The sequence below is a fragment of the Phodopus roborovskii genome, unplaced genomic scaffold, assembly GCF_943737965.1.
Source record: "Phodopus roborovskii unplaced genomic scaffold, PHOROB, whole genome shotgun sequence".
Lineage (NCBI taxonomy): Eukaryota > Metazoa > Chordata > Mammalia > Rodentia > Cricetidae > Phodopus > Phodopus roborovskii.
The window spans coordinates 11,197,428-11,211,698 of NW_026126424.1; positions in this window are offsets into that span (position 1 = coordinate 11,197,428).

Sequence of the window (14,271 nt, forward strand, 5' to 3'; positions counted from 1 at the left end):
ACAGAAACAAAATATCTAGTTATTTGACTCAGGGTCTTTCTCTGTAACTTTGAACTACTGACACATGAGCTTTTCCCTCTTGAGTGCTTGTATTACAGGTATGTGGCACCAGACCTAGCTAGAGGCAAATATTATGCCTTTTTTTGAGACAGGGTTTCTCTGTGGCTAATATTATGTCTTTTTAAGACAAGAAAAATTTTAGCCACACACTGGTACTTTGTTCTATAGTTTAGCACTTTTCTTTATGTGTTCTGCAATTTTAAATGAGTTTTGATTGATAGCTCTCCAGAATTTGAGATGTAGTCAAGACAAATTTTCTTTGATTAAAATTAACAAACTCAAACACATACGGGTGAATTTGCTGCCTATAGACCCATCTTATTCTGGAAGATAGCTTATCAGTGTGATGCTGTCTGTTACAGGTTATTTCCACCTGCCAATAGAAAGTCATGGGATGTGATGGAGATATGGTAAATGAATATGAAGAGGTTCCAAGGTTGTTTTTATTTTTGGGCTTCCTTTGGGCAATACGAATGGAGCTGTGTGGGTGCTCAGTACTTCTGAAAGCTTCTCCACATTGTATGTGAGCTACCTTATTTCTTCTACTCCACTAAGGTGGTTGGGACATTGTGGAGCTTTGCATTGGCCAGTCATGGGAATCAACTTTTTCTCTTCCTTGTCTCTTTGTCTCTTGTTCCATAGTGATCAAATGAGTGCAACTGTCTCTCTCTCTCTCCCTCACTCTCCTACCCTCCCTCCTTCTCTCTCTCTCTCTCTCACTCACTTTCACACACACACACACACACACACACACACACACACACACACACCCACACACACACACATGCAAACACAAATGCATACATACATACATGCACAACATGGCTTTTGTAATTCTTCCTAACTTTTCTTCCTCTTTTCTGCCACCTGATAGAGTGGGATTTGCTTTCCTTAGGCTTCTCAGTGCCCAACCAGATTATACAGATGAGTCTGAAATGTCCAAATATCTTAAGAATGTTTTTGAACATGTGAGATTTGCTTTGAAATCCAAAGTGTAGAGTACTGATGCCATCTTCACCACACAGATGGCTCCTAGAACTTTACAACTCAATTTTCTGCTTAAAAGGGTGCCACTTACAAACTAGCAAATACAGCAAGTGGCTAATTAGCCAAATTAATGAGGGCTTATTTACTGGAGGTCCCCAGTGCCCTTGGAACTTGGGATGCTTCCTTATTACAATCTGTGTGGTTTCTTCCAATTAATTTTTAACATACAGCTCTTTCCTCTTAGTAATATGTAATATTCTAATACTTCCAAATGGTTTCAAGAATCAACTCATTAATCTTTATTGGGAATCACTAGAAGATTAAACAAAACAAAAAGAATTGATAGTGTTTCATTATTTGTTTTTTACTTATTTATTTTGATTAACAATAATTTGAGCGTATTTTATGAATTCTAATCTATAGATATGGGGGAAAATTGGTAAAAATGCAAACATTATAGTTCTGTTTTGAGCAAAAGACAAAAAGGAGGAAATACATATAGATTTCAAAGGAAATGCCCTTTACCATGGAGTAAGTAATAATCACACCAAGAAAAGTCAGTATTCTCACTTCCAGCTTCTTGTAGGAGTGTCTAAAGCAGACAAGTCCATACTTGAATGAACACACAGACAAAGTCCATTAGAGCCCAAATACAATGAGAGAATCTTGGAAGCAACTGGAGATAACTGTGCTTCATGGCATACGAGGTATCCTTGGTAAGATTAACAGTTGACTTTTCATAATTATGTTTAGAGCACAGATAGCAGTGGGAGAACATATTCAAAGTGTGAGTAGGAAACAACTGAGAAGCCTGTATATGATGATACTAACCTTCAAAAATAAAAGGGAACTTGAGACATCTCCAGATAAATAAAACAATGATTAGAGAGATCATGGCTAGAGCATCTGCCCTCAGAGAAATGCTAGAGGGAATCCTCCAGGGTAAAATGAAAAGAAACAGGATTATGACTAAAGGCTATAGGAAGAGGTGAAGAACTCAGTTTAAAATAGATAATTATAAACCTATGTTAATTTGGGCACAATATATACATATGTGATTCGTGACAATAACAACATGGGAACAAATAAGTACAAGAGCAGAGATTTTGTATTGCATGGAGGCTTGTTATCAATTAAAACTTTATTATTGTATATTTAGCATGTTAATTGTAATCCTGTCTGTAATTACTAAGAAAACAACAACAACAAAAGATACAGTAAAGGGGAAGAGGGAAGAAAGTGGGAGGGAGACAAGTCTCCATTTCCCTGTATGTGATTTGTTAAATTTCTTTTTCTTGGTAGTTATGTCACCAAAAGGTGTGGCTGGAGTCCATCCTGATTGGTGACAGATACCAAACAACAAATAGCTATTTCTGTGCTTATGAAGATGAACAGTCATGCATAGACTGAAGTGGAGGACCCAATCCCCATTCTAGAAAGGGCATGTGAACACCTGAGTGTTTCAAGAGCAGCCTTGTTCCTACAGAAGTAGGGTTGGCCCCATGACAGTTCTTTCCTTATCTGAGAGGCTTGGTGGTATCCTTTGAAACATGTAAGAATAGACCTTATCCACATCCCCACAGCTTGCATGCTGAAATGGAGATGATGGAGATGCCACCAGGAAGATGGCAGCACAATTTATCACTTGTGCTCTCTGGGACCAGTGGAGCTGAACCTGGGATGGACAAGGAGAAATGTGTTAGAACATGTGGCAGAACTGTGAGGTGATGCTAAGCAGTGATGTTTGAGGTCCCCTCCTTTGAAAGCATTCTTAAGGCTGTGGCACTCTGGGCCTATAATAGAGGTAGCAGCCCAGGAGTACTTGAGATGCTTCCATTGTCCTGATAACAGAAACAGTACAGGCACAAGCATGCAACTTTAGTCTAAGAAATCCATAGGCAGGTAAATCCAACCTCCCAAGAGTTGCTATGCTGGTCTGGTCTGCACATATGTAGAGAAAGGGTTTCCTTACAGACGTGGGGAAGGGTTCATCTCTTACCCCAATGTATCCAGAAGGCAGTGTATGGAGTTCAAGAGGATTGACCTGTACCCAGATCACTTCATGGGGTTTTGAGTACTTGTTATCTTTTCTTTCTTTCTTTTTTTTTCTTTTGTAATGTTAAGGATTGAACCTAAGGCCTTATGTCCACCAGACAAATGCTATACCATTATGGTACATTTCCTTCCCACATGCATATGAATATATGTTCTTTTGAAATGGGATCTTGCTAAATTGTCAAGTTGGCCTGCAACTCAGTTTATAGTTCAAGCTGCCCTTGTCTTGTGAACTTCCTGTTTCTACTGATGGAGCAACAGGGTTTGGAAGTCTACACCCAAGCCTGGTTTGTTGCTGCTTTCCTCTATCCCTTTTAGAATGGGGATGGCTATGCAATATCCAGCCATTGTATTTTGGTTTGATTTCATAAGCTTAAAGTTAGGGGGAAACCATATCATTAGATGGACCATACCTTGAGTCTTACATCTGAATTAGATGATATTTGAACGAAGCCCTGGATGTTAAACTTTTGAATAAGTGCTAGAAAAACCTAAAGCTTCTGGAACTATTTGGATGATATGGGTATGGTTTTCTTGTGAGGCCGTGTGTTTTTAGGAAGCTTAGGGTAGGTTTCTGTCACCTGAACGTTTATGTTTCCACAAAGTTCATATACTGAAATTTCATACCTGTTATAATTGTATTAAGAGGTGGGACATGGAAGACGATAGGTCATGAAGGACCTTGTGTATGGGATTAAGTGCTCATATGAAAGAGTTTTGTTTACTTATTCTGCCACATGAGAATATAGCTAGAAACATGATAGGTTAATGTATGACACTGAGGTTCTGGATACTAAATGATGACTGTAGAAGATGGATCTAGGAGACAGAAAGCCAATTGCCACTTCACACTGAATCTATTAGCAACTTGGTTTTGGACCTTCATGTCTATTTGAGTAACAACTTTATATTATATATACTTTTCAAGTCTAAGATACTTCCTCACAGCTTCTCCAGCTGATAAAACCAAAATTCGTTGGTTGGATTCCTACCTTCTGAACCTTAACCACTTTTCTACCATTGTAACATCTCAGAGAGTAGGTTTATCAGAAGTCACAAATTATATGAAGTTTTGATAACCTACTATTTACACTTGGGAAGTAGTTTTGGATGATATTATTATTCAAAGGGAAAAATAACCCAAGAATATCCCTAGTTTTCTCCATCTATTAATCTGGAAAAAGTACATTTACTTTGCTTGGATAGTTTCTTTGCTGCCCCCTCCACTAATCTGAGAGTTTCTCCTAGGGCCAGAAGAGAGATATTTTATGTGTAGAATATATTCATAACACAGATTGAGAGAAAAAATGGAATAATAGCATGCTTAGACATAGAAGAAGAGGGGATTCTTTTAGAATTTAAAGTTATTTTTTTGAGACCAGCAATAAGGGTATCCTACATTTTGGAGTAATGGGAGTCTTAGAAAGCATGAAGACTGGGGAGATGACTCAAGATGTAAAGCACTTGCCCCACTAGTATGAGGCAAAACTTTGATCCCTAAGGGTGGTCGGGGGTCATGGGAGGGAGGGAGAGAAGGAGGAAGGGATGAAGGGAAGGAGAGGGAACTAGGATCAATATGTAAAATATGAAAAAAAAAAGTTCAGTGAGTATGCTGTCTGCAATCACAGTGCTTGGGAGGCAGAGCTAGCCCAGGGGACAGCTGTTAGCTAGACTAGTCATGTATTCAAGCTCTGGGTTCAAATGAGGGACCTGACCTCAGTACATATGTGGAGAAGAGTCAGGTCAGATAGTGGATATCAACCTATTGTCTCCACATGTATGTGCACATACATGCTCCAACACCTGCACGTCCACATTCATCTACACACATGTACAGATACATGTACATCATGACATATATACATGCAAATAAATACCATCATATAACTGTGGATTATAAACTGTTTTTAAGTGAAATTTAGGATATTCAAAGCAGGCAAGTCTGATGTTTCTCAGATGGTGAATTGGATTTTGTTGATTGTGAGTGGCTGAGACTTAAGTAAACTCACATGTATGGCCTTGGAAACTATGTGAACGTCAATTATAATTTAACTTAAAAGGATGGTCTTTTCTTAGCCTTGTTTCTGAGATTTACATTAGATTTTTACTTTGTTTTAAAGTTCATCTCTCAGGATTTTGTTCTAGAGTTTTCTTCTCCATGAAATTTCCCCCTGGCATTTCTCTTTTCCTGGGTGATATTGACTCGTCAAGCCTTAGGTCTCACTTCTGTCTTCTACAGATTTCTCATTGATATGATCACACTCACCTAGATTCCTTTGTCACCTCAACTGACAATTTGTCCTGTGAAGGCAGGAGCCATCTTTGTAGCTTCAGAGCCTGGTGCATAGCAGGCTCTTAATGTCTCTCTGTTTAATGAAATACAGTGAGTTCTCCCATGAGCTGCTACTGTCATTTCATTCCATGCCTATGGACTACCATGTAGTGAGACATTCACTTTGTCTGCATCTGTGCACTGACCATGCCCATTGGGGTGGAGACAGGAGTGGAAGTAATCTGGGGGAACTAAGTCTGAGGAGGAGCCCAGGCGTACTCTCTTGCTTGCAGCACAGCATGTGGACAGGAGAGTATCCAGAGGCATCCTTGGGACCAGGAACCTGCTGGTGTTCATCTGTCTATGTTGTAAGTTATTTCTCCCTGAATAAACATCTATTTGGCCTATTTGTTTCTCCTGATCCTTATTAAACCACGATACTACCATGTTTTCAAAATGTTTCTTTTCAATAGTAAGCAAGAACCTTATTAAAGTCCCAGTAGTTTCCTTGCCAAACACAGTTTTTACGCCATATATTGTATAGTAATAAAAGCTGTCTTGGGGGACAGAAGGCAAAACATCACACAGGGTGTTAATATGTGTGTTCTAACTCCTATGCTGAGTGGAGGGATCCCTGTTGTTTAGTGTATTTTAAACAAGTAAGAAAATAAACATTTATAACAAATGAGAGACATGCATGATAAAAAGTATCATAAACCAAGGGTCTTCTATGAAGAGTGTCTAGTAGTTGTAGTGCAATGAGACAAAGGGTTGTGATTAGATACTCAATACTGATTGTTTATTTAACCCTCCTACATGTCTGAGATCCTTTCCGTGTTCATCCTAATCACTTACTTATGAGATGGTCATAAATAACTGTGGGTAATATTTTTTTTTATTTTCCCATTTTATACACAAATGTGTATGTATATGTTTGCACATGTGTGAGCACACCTCTGTGTGTGTATGTGTGTGAGGATATGCATGCATGTGTATGTACATATTTGTAGAGGCTTAAGGTTGATGTCATGAATCATACTTAATGACTATTCTGTGGTATTCACTAAGACAGGGTCTCCCAGTCAAACCCAGAGCTTGTTAGTATGGCTAGTGTGGTTAGGCAGCTTACTCTGGGAACTCCCTCTTTTTGTCTTCTGAAGCTAGAATTATAGGTGGTATGCCATACCCAATAGGAATAAACATGGGTGTGGGAATCAAAACTCAGGTCCTTATACTTAGGAGACATGAGCTTTTACTAGTGAGCCATCTTAGCCTCAACTGTGTACTATTTGAAGCATTTGCTTTTAATGTCTAGATACCTAGGTAGAAAAGTATTCAGATTTCGTGTAGAGATCTATTTTTTTTTAAAAAAATATTTTTAATTCTTAAAAAAATGTGTGCAGTGTGTGTGTGTGTGTGTGTGTGTGTGTGTGTGTGTGTGTGTGTGTGTGTGTGTCCACTTATGGGTATGTCCAAATGTGTACAGGTACCTGTAGAGTTCAAAAGAGTGCTTATGAATCTGGAGTTACAGGCAGTTATAAGCTGCTCAACCTGAATGCTGGGATCAAAATCCAGTTCTCTGCAAGAGCATTAAGAACCTTTAACCATGCAGCCATGTCTCTAGCCCTGGAGAGTTCTTAATGTTTTTCTAGAGGTGATCTTTAAGTTCTATTACATCTATAAATAACCAGATAGTCTAGATAATTTAACAATTTGAATTTCTGGAACTACCCCTGCTCAAACTCTTAACTCATTGGGTTTGGTTGTGTTATCTCCAGAAAATTATTTTAACTGATTGTTCAATTTTTGAGATATTTTGATTCATATGATCTAAGAAAATACTTCAAGATATGACTTTGGTCAAGCTCTTTTTGTACTGTCAAGATGAGCTACAGACTTCTCAGTGTTGTAGAGATTGACAAAGACCCCGGAGATGCTCCCAAGAAGAGCATCAGAAATAGTTAGAGTAATGGAAGGATTGATTAGAGGTATTTACTGGGTTTAAAGGATCTAACTGTGCCTAATCCTTAAAGCTTGCCTCAGCAACAGCTAATGGGAGATGCAGTAATACTATACAAATATTTGAACAGCATAAACATCAAAGATGGAGGGGGAAATTATTTAGTTTGTTAGAAGACAGTATGAATAAGAGTAGCTAAAAATGACCCTCAGGCTAAAAGGAGGATTAGCTACTGAAAGCAAAGTGATTAGGTTTCCGAGCAGACGTTTAACAGATGTGATAAATCAATAGACATAAACATGTAAAGACATTGATCAACAAACGAGTTCATTTCATTTATCTTTTAAAGGCCAGGGAAGGATCAACTCTCGGTTACTGTGTTCTCCAATTTTGCTAGACAGTACTCACTTGGCTCTCCCATTTGTTCTCACACTTGGTCTTGTTAGGGTTTGAGCCCTTTGATCTTTGTCTGGAGACATCATTAAACTGGCCTGCTTTAATTCTTCAAACTGGAAGATGTTTTTCTCCTTCTTTCACTTAAGTCAAGTACTTACTAATGCTCTTCCTGGCATCTTTTAAGTCTCTCTCAGGGTACTAGTCTAGGTTCTAGGAAAGAAACCTGGACTATGTTCTTCAGAAGTTGATGATGCCATGTGCTCCTATCTAGAGTTGGTTGAATTATTTGTCCATGTTTGTCCCATCATGGATGCCAAACAGTCCTTGATTTTGTGTTAACCCTCCAGGTAGCCTGATGCAAGAACAAATACAGTTGCAGAACTTAGCAAGCATGAGCCTCGCTCCTGTTGTTCTTAGCTTTCATTACTCTCTTCACTCCCTTCATTATCAACTCAGCTGCATCTTCATTCACCTCAGCAAGCACTCCCATCCATCTCTATCATATTACCTCAGTAAGACCTTCCAGTGGGCAAGCTGGGCCATTTCTTCTAGTGATATGTGCCTACTCTCATACATGGCAGCTGTTGAGTAGACAGAGGAAGAGATGACAATCAGGTGAAGGAAGAAGGCAAAAAGTACTCATACAGGAAATATAAACAACAATAGCAACAACACATGACCTCTTCTCTCTCCTTTTGGGTGCTACATTATATTTCTTTGTGACGTCATCTTTCAGGGTTGATTGTCACTTACACACACACATGCACGTGCGTGCGCGCGCACACACACACACACACACACACACACTGATAATATTTACCTATGTACAAATGTTCCATAGAGAGATGGCAGGAAGTAATTGGAAGTTGTCAAGGATCTGGCTGCTCCTCAAATAATGCATCTTCAGAACCACACTGGACTTGATGCTGCTTCTCTTGTCTCTCATCCAGTGAAGTGATCAAGTAGATTGAATGGAAGGGCTGAGTTGTCCTTTGTGAAGGGAATACATGCAGATGTTTCATATTGGTGAATGATATGTTCACAGCCTTGTCCAGCTCATTCTTTTTGAATACTTTCCTAAGTTTCGTAGGAGGGACAGCTTCTTGTACTAAATGTAAAGTCTGGAGTGTATAATGTACTGATGTAGCCCCAAGGTGCACATGGTAACCAATCACCTGAAATTCAACTGTTCTGTATAGAGAGTCAATACCAAATGTGACATATACATATACTAAAAGAAACTCTATTAGAAAGGATGTAAAAAATATTAGTGGCAAATTTTATGACATTTTCACAGCAAAATAATATTTTGAGAACATTGGGGTCAAATTGTCTTAGTGATATTAGGCTCATTTTATGTGGCTACTGGACAATTTAAATTATTCATGCACTTGCAGACATTTCTATGGCAAAGTGTTGTAACAGAGAAAAGATATTTAAAATATGTGCTTTTAATTAAGTACACATCACAGTCCTACAGCTCCTTTATTTGTGTTTTTTCTTGAACTGCTCATGTCTACCATTTAAACTAGTTTAGAATTAAGCCATCAACCTTGTTTTAAAAACATTTGGCATGCAACACCCAGGCATCATTATTTTTCTGCCATGACTATGTTGCTGTAGGAACAAAGTTATGGTACAATAAAGCACAACTTGAGCTAATAACTTGTATATGAAAATAGTTACATCTTCATTGTGCAAGCCACAAGGCACCTATGCAGTTTCATTACAAACACTAATCATGTTTATAATGATGCTTTTTCATTCATTTGGTATGCTTTTATTATTATTAATACAAAAGCAAACATTCTCTATATATCAGAATACAAGCATATATTTTGGATAATCAAACTTATAAATCTTGTGATTGCTTTTTACACATAGCCAATTAAGTCCCTATTCTCAGACTCTTGGTAGACCAGATGGTGCAAAAAACAAATGGCTAGATGTCTTTACAGTGCGTTTGACAGTCATAGGAGCGAGAAGACTAGTGGAGAGGTACATGTGATTCAGTTGCCCAAAATGCTTATTTTAAACAATAGAAATGTTTCTCATTTTAAAAATGTCCTCTTCAAAAGCTCTGCCAAATTGCTTGCCATATTCAAGTGGAATCCTTCCTCACACATGAACAAATTCCTTTTAGGTCTGCTATTCTAGTTTGATAAAGTTATTTTTAATAAAAAATCATAAATAATACTTTATAAAGTATACTAGTGATATTTCATACCTAGTCTATGAGTTTTGCTCTCTTTGTCTATAGCACACCAGCCCTTTGTTGTTGTTGTTGTTGGTGGTGTAGAGGGGAGGGAGGGAGGAGGAGAGAAAAAGAGGAAGAAAGGGAGGGAGGGAGAGAGATATTCACAAAATTGTAGTGTTTGCAGTGTAGCCTACAGGGGAATTATTGTTGCCACGAGCAGTCTTTTATTTTCATTAACTTCTTTTTAGATTTGCATAAATATGTGTACAAATATGAATGTTTCCTTGTTACATTTGTCTTTGGTGGTTTCAACCATATCTAAGCACTCTATAGATTTCCAGCTATTCACACAAAGAAATCCAAAAATTCACGACTGAAGAAAACATAACACAATCATTGGAAATTGTTTTAATTCACTAAAACCAACACCCCAGTAAAACCCAGACCTTTAAAAAAAATGTAGCTTTTCTTTTTACATAAAATTTCTTGGTAATGATTTTTAATCATAGTTTGATTGCTATTATCTAAATGTATGTTAAATGATGTCTTGTATGACTATCAATAAAATGTATACTTTACAAAGTTAAGAATGTATGTGCGTGTGTGTGTGTGTGTGTGTGTGTGCGCATGCGTGTGTGTTTGTGCATGTACATGAGTATGTATTCCTGGTATCTAGATTTTAGTGTGAGTTGTGATGAATTTTTCAGACATTCTCTCTCCCCTTCCTAGTTAACTCCTTGTTTTCCCCTTCAACTCACTTGTGCCCTATTATGGTTTCCCAACCCCTACAATGGTCACTTTTATTTTCCTGGCTCCTGTGTTACTTCAGGTCGTATACTCATACCTAAAAATTTGGAACTAGGACCCTCAGGAACTAGGACTCTCAGATGAGAGAGAACATGTGATATTTCTTTCTGGGTCTGTGTTTCCTCACTCAATAGTATCTTTTTAGTTTCATTTATTTATATGACAATTTCATAATTTATTTTTTTTTTGGTTACTACTGAACAGTATTCCATGGCATCTGTGTACCATTGTGTGATGCATCTTCTTCCTTTCTCTGTCAACGCAGGGGTAGGGGAGGAAACAAAGAGCAGGCAATGAAGAAAGAGGTTGTTTTGTTATTACGTCCAGCTTGCATCTGCCTGGATGGGCATAGTTCTCTCCGGTACACAGAACTGAATTTTGTTCAGGTAGTTCCAGATAAGATAGCAGGGGCATATTCAAATGGATTCTTTCTTACCCATATAACTGGAGAGTTAGCCAAGCTTATTCAAGTTCTTGGCCTGAATATTAAAGTAACTTCAGGTGACGTTTTGTCACCAACTTTTATCTTTCCTGGTGCTTTGTGGAAACACATTAAGGGAATCCAGCAAATGGCCCTGGCTTTGCTGCTGTGTCACTGCGAGCTACATTTCCTTCTTTTTCCACTCACCCTTTGAGTCTCTTCATTTACTTCCCCTGTTCCACCCTTAACTGAGTGACCATTTCAAAAGAGTTATTTAGAAAAGATTAATGACACATGATGCTTGAACACATCAGTATCTTATGCTTGTTTTCTTGTCCTCCTGTTTGAATCATTCAACTCATATTTTTAAATATAGCTTGTAGCCAGTAAGCTATCAGACAGAATAATATCAAACCATCTCTCTACCCTGTCTTAATTCAATTGCACAGTATATAGTGTAATGAACTTGGAAGTCACAATGAAAAAAAATTAGAGTAACAGAGGCAGACAGTGTCTTTGTATATGTGTTATGCCTTATCAATTTCAGTTATTCTGATTGGTTTCATGTTAACTAAGAAAAATATAATCTACCATAGATGGTTATCAGGGCTCAAAGTCAGTTGAGACTACCTGAGATGGGGTTCAGTAATTACAGTCTTGCAGTTTCTGGGAGATTCCATCCCCATCAGACCAGCTGTCTCATGTCCCCATTTGTAACACTGTTCATTATGTTCAACCCGTTGCCATCACTCTGGAGCTTTCAAAGGTGTACTGGAGGCTACCTTACTGTAGAACATGGATAATGAAATAGTTATATGTGACTTGTATTATAATTGCCTCACCTAACCCCCATTTAGCTTGAAAAGTAGACTTAATAAAAGCAGGAGTGAAAGGCACTTTATGTTTTTAATAAGGAGTCTCATATGGTATTACCTGCTGTTTTTCATTGTGTGTCTCGTTTCCTGGTTTTCCTTTGAGATACATGACAGAAGAAAGCCAAGCACATCTCTTAATCTTAAGGCTCTTTAAGAATCTATTGCAGTAATCTACCAAAATCGATCAATAACTTCAAGCTAACAGGATGACTTCTAGAGTACATATATGTGCTTATAGTGTCAGGCAGACCTGCTCCCTGGCAAGTGAAGGCCCCCATGTCTAAGAAAGCAGAGGATTTCACTGTATAATAATTTAATGTTCTGTTTGCAAAAGGTAATTATAAAACTCTCATTCCATCTCCTGCTCTGATGGGCTCAGGATGAATTTAAAATGGATTAAGAGGGAATGGATAAGACGTTCTGTATTGCTGAACTCTGCCCAGTGTCATGATATGCAAACAGTGAGCAGAGCTCGGAAGCGACTAAATACACACTGAAGAGATGACAGGGCTCAGATGCGAGAATGCCTGGATCTGCTGGAGAAAAGCGTTCCTAAAAATAGTGCTAACAATTTACAGAAGAGAAAATCTGACTGTGGTGTAAAAAATATTTGAAGGTAGAACTGCTTGGAGCTGCATGCTCTAAGCATATTCATAATATTATATTTGGAGAGGGGTGTCTATTTCCTGTGCATTCATCTCAAATAAGAAAGGGAAGCTGTATATACAGACATGTAGTATGTTATGGAAAAAGACAGACTGAGAATCAGAAGGTGACTCTGTGCCACTAATTAGTTCTATGACATTTAGCCAGGCAAAGTATCTTCCTAGGAATAATGTATAAACTGGGTCTATGGACCCGAGAGAAGTCTCTATCTTCTAGGTGGTGTGTGTGTGTGTGTGTGTGTGTGTGTGTGTGTGTGTGTGTGTGTATGTGTGTGTGTGTGTGTTGCAGGTAAGGTTGAGTTTTTAGAACTTCGCCTAGTTCCAGTTAAATTTAGATTTGGACTTGTTCAAATTTAGGGATCACATTTCTCTTTCTTTTTAAAATGATGTATTTTTGTTTTATGTGTATGTGTGAGAACCTGTATGTATACATGCATAATGTGTGCATGCCTGGGACTTTGGAGGCCAGAAGAGAACATTGGGATTCTCTGCTACTAAAGGGACAGGTGGTTGTAAGCTGTCCTAAATGGGTAGTGGGAACCCAACCCAGGATCTTTGCAAGAGAAACACTGTTCACCATTGAGCCACCTTTCCAGCCTGCGGGATCACATTGCTTTCACATCATTGGTCCCTCTTTCTGTCTTTTAAGTCATTAGCTATTTCTAATTCACTCAAATTAGCACAAGCTGAATAACACAAAGATGTAGACAAAATATTTCAAGTAAAAAAAAAATCTGTCCTTAGTTTTATAGAACCACCCTATGTGGTGTAATCAACAATTACACCAAGAGATACATCATACCACTGTTTTCTCTATATTTTCAGTGTATGCTTAAATGTTGATTTTTTTTCTTACAATAGTTTCCTTGATAAAATTACCTTCTTCATTGAATCATGAACCTAAATCATGGGTAGGCTAGCTGGGCTTACAACTGGCCAGGCTAAACCTACTGTGTATAACTGCTTTGTCCTGCACAAGCAAATGGTTGCAAATAACTTTTTGTTCACACTAAAAATATATACTTCCTGACAATAAAGAAAATGTTTGCCAATCTATTTCAATACATGTTGTCTCTGTTACTTTTCTTGTTGCTGTTGAAAAAAATAATATGACAAAAGCAACTTAAGGAAGGAAGGAAGGAAAGAAAGAAGGAAGGAAGGAAGGACTTATTTTGGTTTATAGTTTGAGGTTAGAGTCCATCATGGTGGGGAAGGTGTGGGGCAGGAGTGTGAGGCTGCTGGTCATACTAAATCCATGGTAAGGAGGCAAAGGGAGATGAGATATACTGTTCAGCTTCTTTTCCTTTTTATTCAAGCTGAACTTGAGCCTGGTTCACAGAATGATGATGCTACCCTATAATTAGGCAGCCAAATCTAGACACTTCCTCCTACAAGTGCCCAGAGGTTTGTCTACAAGATAATTCTATGTCTTGTCAAGTTGACAATATTAATTATGACATGGATTCTTTTCCTATTTTAAAAAAGACATATAATATTCTCCAGAAGGAACATGTCATTGGGTCCATTCTGTTGATTCAGAGTGAAAATTTTCAAGTGCCATTTAGGTACTATCAGA